This window comes from Acinonyx jubatus, chromosome D1 (genome assembly GCF_027475565.1).
Source record: "Acinonyx jubatus isolate Ajub_Pintada_27869175 chromosome D1, VMU_Ajub_asm_v1.0, whole genome shotgun sequence".
Taxonomy (NCBI): Eukaryota; Metazoa; Chordata; class Mammalia; order Carnivora; family Felidae; genus Acinonyx; species Acinonyx jubatus.
This window is the reverse complement of record NC_069390.1, coordinates 58,088,312-58,095,687: the sequence shown is the minus strand read 5'-3', so window position 1 is coordinate 58,095,687 and position 7,376 is coordinate 58,088,312.

The window sequence follows — 7,376 nt, the reverse complement described above, 5'->3', positions numbered from 1 at the left end:
TATTTTAAATAAGCTTTTTAAACAGCTATATGGAATAAATGGTGAGAGAACCCCAGCCTGCCCCTGCGGTATGTAACCTCCACAAGGGAACTCAGAAGGTCCTGGGGCTGGCGGGGTGAACTCTCAGATTTCCAGGCAAGGCGGCTTCCCGATTGATGTCCCGAGCCCCCGGCTCTGGCCCCGATCGCCCCGTAAGATCTCTTGGTCAAGGGCGAGGACAGACGTCTTGAAACATAAACCCAGCTGGCAGATTCTTTGTTCCTCTGGGGCACACATGCAGGCGCGCATAGCCTGGCTGTGTCGTCAGACCTGCTAAGCTTGCTTCCAGAGAAAACCTACCCCCCGGGGAGCTGGGGATGCAGACCTCAGGGAGGTGGTGACAGACCCAGGCCCTGGTGGGTGTTCTGTGTGACTGCGGGGGAGGCTTTTCCCCTCCCTGGGCCTCAGTTTCCCCATTTGTAAACCGGGAGTGTAAACCTTAAGGTTGGTGGTTGGGAAAGTATGCCCCCCCGGCCCCTCCCCAATCTCCAGCCTCCGCCTGGGCCAGGCTGGCTGCAGTGGATATGGTGAGAAGCAGCTGGATTCCTGTTCTGTGTCAAAGATGGAGCCATCGGGATTTTTTTCTCTCTGTGGCTGTGGGGTGTGGGACCAGGAGGATCGAGAAGGATTCGAGCCTTTGGCCGGGGTACCTGGAAGCCCTGAGATGGGATGAAGAGAGAGGGCTGGGGCTCAGACTGGGCCACGGGGAGACTGTGAGGTCCATTCAGTCCCAGGTAGAACCGGTGGGGAGAGGCAGCATCACTAAGGGGCATGATAAAAAAGCAAAGTGGACCAAGACCTGGGCCTGGGGCACCTCTGCTCTGGAGGTCAGGGAGAGGAAGGGGAGAAGAGGCAAAGGGGCTGGGGAGCAGCAGCCAGGGAGATGGGGGGGGGTTCTTAGTGTGGCCAGCTCTGCCCCCTCTGAGCTTCGGCTTCCTTTCCTGGCACGTGGGTGGTGCTGGTGAGCAAGTGGAGGCTATCCTTGGTGCCTGGCCCCCAGAAGGCCCCCCACACAGAAGCAATTAGTAATCACATGTGCTCTGGCCCTGGGGTAACCACTCAAGCCCAAAGATGGAAGAGAATGTTATAACCTGAACTTCTGTGTATGTGAGAGGAGGCATGAATGCCAGGAAGGAAGGCTCTCTGCTACCCACAGCTAGCTAAGGCCCTACCTGGAGGGGCTGGGGCACAGCAGGTCCTGGGAGCCCCAGAAGGATTTGGGGAAGCGAAGCAGGGGTGGGGGTGAGATTCCATGCCAGAGGCTGGACCGATCACAGGGTGGGGAAAAGAGACGGCTGTGTGGCCACCCTCCAAGTCCCCGCCTGCGAGCTTGTGGCGGGGCGGCCAGAGCCACAGATTCACGGTCTGGAAGGAACCTCAGGATACTGGTCTCTCACTGTTTTACAGACGAGGAAATTCTGAGATGGGAAGGGCCTTTCCTGTGGTCACAGAGCTGATAAGGCTGGTGGTGGAGTTGCAGGGCATCCCGGGGGGCGAGGCTCTTGCTCACATCTCTGCAGAAAACAGCCTCCATCGAATGTGCCCCTGGAGTGTGCTCTCTTCCAGGCCCAGGGCTGCCCCTGCTCCGCAGCCTTCATTGGCTCCTCCTTACGGCCCCGGAAAACCCATCCCCAGTTCCTGGGCCTGGCATACAAGGCCCCTCCCCCAGGTCACAGGTCATGCTCCCAGCCACCTTTCCTGCGACTGCCCAGGCATCCCCTGTGCTCCAGCCACAAGCAGACCACTCATCCATGCAAGGTGCAGAAACCTGACTGCTGGGCCTGCGTCTGGGTATCTGCTGTTCTTTACAGGCCTGGAATGTAACTTTCCCTGTTGGAATCCTGCTCAGCTGTCCTGGCCATCTCCACCAAGCCATCCATAATGCCCTGGGTGGAAGCGATCTCTCCCTCCTCAGGCTCCCTGCAACCCTCTGAACCTTTGAAGCAGCCATCACGCTCATGCTCACTGTGCCCAGCCACTGGCCAATCTTCCTCCAGGGCCCAGCTGACTGGTCCTTTCCTCCAGGAAGCCTTCCTTCCCTGACCACCCTCAGCCTGGGGCTCCTCCGGGTTCCCACGGCCATTGTGCTCCTCTGCAACATTGCATTGAGCCGAGTTGTTGTACAGGTCGGTGTGGTGTCGGTGCCTGCCTCCCCCACCCATCTGGGGCCTCCTCATGACCTGGGACCAGCTCAGTGCACCTGTGAGGCCCTGGAATCTGGGGGTGGCACACCTGGGGTTGAGTTCATGCCTCAGAAATGTTGGATTTGGGGGTGTTCTTTGGACCTTAACCAGGACAAGCGAATGAAGAAACCAGACCAAGGACCCAGAGTGGGTCTCAGAAAGGGTGATTATAATAACCTAAATGCTACTGCTTACTGTGCTCTTACTGTGTGTTATTCCAAGCACACTGTCCCAAGTCATGTTCACGGCAAGCCCCAGACAGGCATGGTCGTCTCCATCTGGTAGGCAAGGAAGCTGAAGCTCTGAAAGGGAAGCAGCTTGCCCCGGATCTCCTCCTAAGTCCACGGCGACGTGGGGCTGTGGGCTCAGATGTGTCTGACCCCAGACCCTGGCCCCTTCTCACGAGTCCTCACTGTAGCCAGGCACAGCAGAGAAGGCAGAAAACTATTCCCAGCTCAGGACAGGAGATGCAGCTGGGCCCCTGACTCAGTGGGCCTTCTGCACCTGCCACTGGCCAGTGCCCAGGCCTGTGGTGAAGCCCTGTACCTCTCCGGCCGGTCACGGGCTGGGCAACCAGGAGTGGGTGGAGAGCTGGTCCCTGGGCTGCTCCCCCGCACCCCGGCCAGGTCCGGGTTCTAAGCATGCAGTGAGGATGAGCCCTCACTCTGGTGAGATGGGGGCGGGGGAGGGGGCTCCACCGTGAGTCCCAGAACCTCAGAGCTCTGTTTGCGTTCAGAGATTTAGAACCATAAAATCTTGGTACCTTGGACAAGATGGCAAACCACTCCATTGGAAGCACTGTAGAGGCCCCTGGACCGGTAGCCAACCCTGAAAATTGAAAAGGCCCGGGTGCTGACCCGTGGGTGCCCGAGTGCTTGTCACCAGCAGGATTGCTGTCCCTCCACCTCTCTCCTTCCTAAGAGGCGAGCAGTCCCAGACTAGGCTCCATGAGGCTCTGAAAGCCCCGGAGAGATGGCAGCTTCCCAGGCATGACAGGAACAGGACCAGCTGCTCCAAGGAGGCTTCTGGACCAAGTGTGGGAGGCTGGCTAGAGACATGGGAGAGACAGGGCCTGAGGAGGGAGACAAGAAGGCGGCAGAGAGGAAACAGGAACTCCTGAAAAGAGGGAGAGATTAGGTTGGTGGGAAAGGAGAGAATGGACAGATAAGGGCCCCTGGGGAGGCCAGGTCAGGCCAGAGAAACAGCCAAGGGGGGGCCTGGGCCCAGCCCTGAGCAGGCTGATGGTCTGTTGTTCCTCAGGTCAGGGATACCAGCTGCCAGGTTATACAGACCAGGCCTCCAGCAGGATGCAGGCCCCAGCCTGGGACCCCTGACCAAGGGAGGCTGGATGGGGTAGAGGGAGTTTGGGGCTGGGAGGCCAGAACCCCAGAATGTTTTCCACTCTCTTGCAGTGTGACTCCAGGCAGCCACTGACCCTCTCTGGTCTCTGCAATGGTTGTCACTATTCTGTTCTCACGATTCTGAGGGGTAGAGCCCGGTATCTCTGATGAGGAAACTGAGGCCCAGAGAGAGAAGCAGCTGGCCCAGGGTTTAGAACTATAAGGGGCAGAGTGGGCATTCAAGCCCCAGACTCCCTGGCTCCAAGTCTGTGATGGGCATCTGAGGGTTGGAGGTGGCCTCCAGCTGAATGGTAGTTGACCATGAACCGGAGGGGCTGGAGAGGACGTCACACAGGAGGGAGAGGGAACAATTCAAGACTGAGCAGTCCCTGACATCTGTCACAGGAACTGGGGATTGCAGTCCAAGTGCAGGTGCCCAGGTGCCCCCATCCATGGCCATCAAGCTGGAGCTCGGCCAACGTTTTCCTACACTGTCCTCCCCAGCTGAGGGAGCTCACCATCATCACGTGGGTGCCCGGACTCCCAAGCTGCACCTGTGGGGGGCGGGGTGAGGGGATAAAGCACACGTGTCTCCCTTGAGTGAACCCACTCCTAGTTAGTGTAGCCAAGGTGACCATAGTCAGAAGACAGGCCGAGCCTGTCTGGAGGCTTTGGGGATCTAGGGAGGGAAAACCCACTTCTCTCAATGTGTCAGGGATAAGGAGTAGAAAATCTATGGGGCGCCTGGGTGGCTCAGTCGGTTGAGCGTCTGACTTTGGCTTGGGTCGTGATCAGTTGGGTCGTGATCAGTCTTGGATCAGTTCGTGAGTTCTAGTCCCACATCGGGCTCTGTGCTGTCAGCCTGTCAGCGCGGAGCCCGTTTCGGATCCTCCGACCCTTCTGTCTGCTCCTCCCCTGCTGTGCTCTCCCAAAAATAAATAAATATTTTAAAAAAAAGAAAGAAAGAAAATCTGGAAGACTTCACGGAGGAAGCGCCATCTGCACTTCCGGAAAGCGCGCTAGGTCTGGAAAGCTGAGTAGGATTTCAAGAGATGGAGAAAGAGGCAAAGGGGAGGGGTCTGCATGAGCAAAAGCGTGGCAGCGGGGTTTGCTGGGAGGATGCCAAGAAGCGGGGTGTGGCAGGAGCTCAGGGGCCTGTGGGCACCAGGCTGCCTTGGGCCCTGGGCTGGTACATTAGAACCAGGGTGTCTAAGACCACCCTCACCATGGTGCTAGTAGCCACAGGCTGGTCCGGCCATCCTGCCCGCCAGGCCCCCCGCCCACCCGCAGAGATGGCTGGCCTCAAGCAGAGCGATTTAACAGCCGCACATTTAACAGGTCCCTTTGCTCCCGTAGACCAAATCAATATCCGCTCGGCTCCCCAGGCCTATGGCTGCTGAAGACATTCTCCTTATCGGCCCCTCGGTCCCCATCGCCTCACCTGCTGGGGGCTGCAGGGCTTGGGGAGGGGGCGGGGTAGGGTGGGGGTAGCAGATCACACAAACATCCCAGATAGCCCATCCCAGCTGGCAGAAGGGTGAACCGTGGCCTCGGCGCTGGCAGGGGAGGACGGAGTTTCAGGAGGCTCAGGCCTCAGTGCCTCTGGACAGGGGCACAGCTGGAGTTAAAACCTCAGTGTTTATGTCTCCATCATCTTTGCTTCCAGAAAAGTGTGGCGTCCTTGAGGGGCTGTGGAGCAGAAGGCTGTCTGGATGGTGCTGGGACAGCAACTTGATAGGTGCCGTGCCCTTGAAGGCACCTTCTGACTCGAGATTCTCATTCAGCTTTTCTCAGATTCTGGACACCCCCCGAAACATTCCTCTGTCCTGAGAGCCCAGGACTCCAGGGTGCTAAGTGTCTAGCACATCTAGAATCTAAAGAATCCAAAACTACCCCTTTGTCTTCCCCCACCTGACATGGGAGTGTCATGGTGGTTTTTCTAGGGTTTGGATTGTCCTTCTCCACCAAGAGCTGGCCTCGTTTCCAGTCACATCCCACCCAAGGGGGTGTAGAGCTGGCAGGCAAGACCCTGGTTCGACTTAACATTATTCTGGACATTGCCGGATAAAAGGATAGGTAACCACCATCAGATGGTGACCCGAAGCCAGCTTCTGGGGACCAGCCGCTTGTCTGATGGTCTCCCTGCAGGTCTGTGACGGGGCTTATCTGCGGTGCTCCAAGTAATATCCCCCCGGCAGCTTTCCTGTCCCTCAGGTGTTGGTCTGGGGGCGCTATTCTCCTCCTGAAAGTTGCTGCCCTTCCCTCCTGTTGTCCCTGAGGGCTCCTCTCCCCACAGAGACCCCATTATCACAGTGACGGGTTCTGGATCCTCAGAAATGGGGCAAGAACTACTGTCATCACTCCCTGTCTGTGCCAAAGGCCAGGCTGGGTCTAAAATCCATTTCTGAAGCAGAGGAGGACAGACATCCCCCACTTCCGGCCCACACACAGCCTACCTCCCACCCCGACGCATGCCCACACCCACACCCCAGAAACACCCCACCACCCTCTCTCTGCGTATCTGTCTCCAGAACACATTGGAAATGCATAAGCTCTGTGGGAGGCTGCACCGGGTTAGCAGGTAGGGCAGGGCCTGTTAGAGTCACACAGCCGGGGCTTTATCCCAGCCACCGCTCCTACAAACTGAGTGACCCTGGACAAGTCTCAGTTCCCAAGATGCCATTGCCTCGGCTGTGAATTGGGGGTGAACACAGGTTCGTCCTGACCTTAGGAAAGAGCCTCGAGGGCCTCACTGGGCTGAATCACCCAGCCAGACCTTGGCCGCTGGACCCTGTTATGCACGCCTCCTTCCCTTCCCCAAAGCTTCCCTGAGCTTGGGCTCCGTGCCTCTCTCTGTGCTGCCTGCTGGGGACACAGGAAGGCCAGCCCCGGGGTCCTGGATCACACACGTGCCGGGGGCAGAGGGAGGACTCAGCCACAGGAGGGCTGGGAGCACTGCTGAGGTTAGGGGCACTACTTTGCCCCCTGCCAGGCCTGACTGGCTCCTGGCTCTGCCCTCACTGACGGTGTGACCCGGGACAAGCTTCTTAACCGTTTTGAGCCTCAGGTTGTTCATCTGTAAAGTATCATGAAGAACAACACTCACCTCTGGATTATTGCGAGGTTCGAACTAGATCGAGCACTTGGCACATCAGATGGCAAGAGTTATTTATTGGTGGCCGTTGTTATTAAATCAGAATTCGGTCACTCAGTCCACAAACCTTCAAAGAGCACTGCACTGAGCCACACTCTGCCAGGCACTGGGCAATCAGAGCGGAGATCAACATGGCTCCAGCCCTCAGGGTCTCCAGACATGGCAGAAGGAAAGTGAGCAGGGAGCCTGGGGGCCAAGGGGTAGGGACAGAGTCAGGGTCGTCCCATAGCTGGAGCTGGAAGGACTAGGGCTGTGCCCAGGTAGACTGGAGGACACACGGGCCGAAGGGACAGTGTGGCACAGGCTCAGAGATGGGGAGAGCAGGGTTTCTCCCTTCAGACGTGCTCTCGGGCCTCGGGGTTGGTGGAAAAGCCCACAGGAGGCTGTGGGGAGGATCATGCAGGAGGCCCGGTTCTACCCTCACACACTGCTCCTTTGGCAGCCGGGAAGGAGTTGAGGAGAGGGGGTTTGCCCCGCTCCTTGATGAGGCCCTGAAACCCCGTGGTCTCTGGAGGACAGGGGCATCCCCACACTCTCTCCCCAGGAAGCTGTGGGCCTCTGGGAGGGCCTTTCCCCACCAAGTTCCCAGCCCCAGCCCCACCCAGTGCCCCCAAGGGTACCTCAGGCTGTCCTGGGCTTCCTGGGGACACCACCTTGCTC